Here is a 2,238-nt window from a genome sequence, read left to right on the forward strand (position 1 = left end):
TCGGCTCGCCCCACCGGCAGGACGTCCCACGATACATGCCAGCTAAACACCGACGGGCGGTGAACCAACAGCGTGGGACACAAATCCAACTACGAGCTTTTTAACCGCAACAACTTTAATATACGCTATTGGAGCTGGAATTACCGCGGCTGCTGGCACCAGACTTGCCCTCCAATAGATACTCGTTAAAGGATTTAAAGTGTACTCATTCCGATTACGGGGCCTCGGATGAGTCCCGTATCGTTATTTTTCGTCACTACCTCCCCGTGCCGGGAGTGGGTAATTTGCGCGCCTGCTGCCTTCCTTGGATGTGGTAGCCGTTTCTCAGGCTCCCTCTCCGGAATCGAACCCTGATTCCCCGTTACCCGTTACAACCATGGTAGGCGCAGAACCTACCATCGACAGTTGATAAGGCAGACATTTGAAAGATGCGTCGCCGGTACGAAGACCGTGCGATCAGCCCAAAGTTATTCAGAGTCACCAAGGCAAACGGACCGGACGAGCCGACCGATTGGTTTTGATCTAATAAAAGCGTCCCTTCCATCTCTGGTCGGGACTCTGTTTGCATGTATTAGCTCTAGAATTACCACAGTTATCCAAGTAACGTGGGTACGATCTAAGGAACCATAACTGATTTAATGAGCCATTCGCGGTTTCACCTTAATGCGGCTTGTACTGAGACATGCATGGCTTAATCTTTGAGACAAGCATATGACTACTGGCAGGATCAACCAGGGAGCTGCGTCAACTAGAGCTGAGCAGCCGGCCGCCCGGGAGTGTGTCCCGGGGGCCCGCGCGAACACGCAAGCGTCCGCTCAATTATTCTGCAAACAGGAGGAGGCTGGGCTCCCCTGCACGATACACCTCGAAACCCTCTCAGGTCCCGGCGGCGCGCAGCGCCGTCCTAAGTACTTGGTCGGGTTCGAGAGAGGCGCAATCGCCCGGAGATAGGCGAGTAGACGCTTTCAGTGCGACCACCCGTGCTCCCAACTGAGCTTGCCGCTGCCGACAGAGGCCCGGGAGCGTGCTGTCGTGGTGTTGCCGGCGGGAGACAACACGCGGCCACAAACAGTGACCGGGCAGCTCCAACGCCAGCGCCACAGAGGGGCAGAGCCCCACTTGGGTGCCAAAGCGAACTCTCCCAGCACAGCGCACGCGCCAACACATCCGCACAGCTGCGATACAAACCACCTGCGAGAACCGCGGGGGCGACCGAGCAGCAGACGGCGTCGCGGCGCCGAGTGCCGGGCGGCGGCGCATCCTCAACGCACACAGTCCTCAATCGGACCAGCACACTGCAGATGTCCACCGCGCTTCGCACCGGGCCCGGGAGGACCCACTTTGGCCGCACGGCGCCGCGCGCTGGGTGCGCCGGCACGCAGATGCGCCGCCTGCCGCGTCCGTCAGCCGGCGCGCCTGCCACTGGGCGCCCCCACCAGCCGGCTGCCGCGCGTGCGCCCACGCAGCGCGCGGCCAGCACGCCGGGCGCCCCCCCCTCACCGGCCGGGGACGGTCCCACCCAGCCACCGCCGCGTATCGCTTCATACCCACATGCCCACTCACGTTCGTGGGTATGACGGGTGTCGCTGAAGCAACCGGTTAATACCTGTACCGATCGTCGATATCAACGATTCACCTCCAGCGCGAACAACCGCGCAACAACGGATTTCCAGTTCATTTGCGTAACTTGGGCAGCAAACGTAGACATCCATCTACATTTGCGACTTCTACGAGTCTTGCATGCCTGGATGTTGTGTGTCACGACGCACTCCATCAGCATACATACACGCTGCGACGTGTGCACGAAAGAACACGTGGAAGGTGGCCAGCGTACGTATACGAATGCCATTGCACAGCTGCGAAGCGCATTCAACACGCGAACTCCTGACCGACGAGCTAGAGGTGACAGGAGGGGAGGGGGGGGGGGGCGGGGGCGATATACGTCCTATTGCAGTACACAATACAGTGGATAGCGGGACCATGTGGAAAGTAAGCAACACTCGCAAGATGTGAGGGTACGCACCGTAAAATGAATCAATACGCAGAACACCACAGTGTGCGCGAAGTGAACTATGTTGAGATGGTTGCAATTAGGCAACGCTACACGAATTCCTAGAGTCATATAACTAACAATTACAGGGCAGGTTAGGGCGCAACGTGGGTTAGGTTAGGGCGCAACGTGGGTTAGGTTAGGGCGCAACGTGGGTTAGGTTAGGGCGCAACGTGGGTTAGGTTAGG

The 2,238-nt window shown here is 58.5% G+C and overlaps 1 non-coding gene across 1 annotated transcript in view; it reads right to left on the bottom strand.

Moving 5' to 3' along the window:
* The window catches only part of LOC126197056 (small subunit ribosomal RNA), a 1,909-nt gene extending 1,171 nt beyond the window's left edge, over positions 1-738 (bottom strand). Inside the window, exon 1 of the ribosomal RNA XR_007539462.1 lies at positions 1-738. This exon is cut by the window's left edge and continues 1,171 nt beyond it. This is a non-coding gene — a ribosomal RNA (small subunit ribosomal RNA).
* Between the last annotated feature and the right edge of the window lie 1,500 nt (positions 739-2,238).

Source organism: Schistocerca nitens, chromosome 7, assembly GCF_023898315.1.
Source record: "Schistocerca nitens isolate TAMUIC-IGC-003100 chromosome 7, iqSchNite1.1, whole genome shotgun sequence".
NCBI lineage: Eukaryota > Metazoa > Arthropoda > Insecta > Orthoptera > Acrididae > Schistocerca > Schistocerca nitens.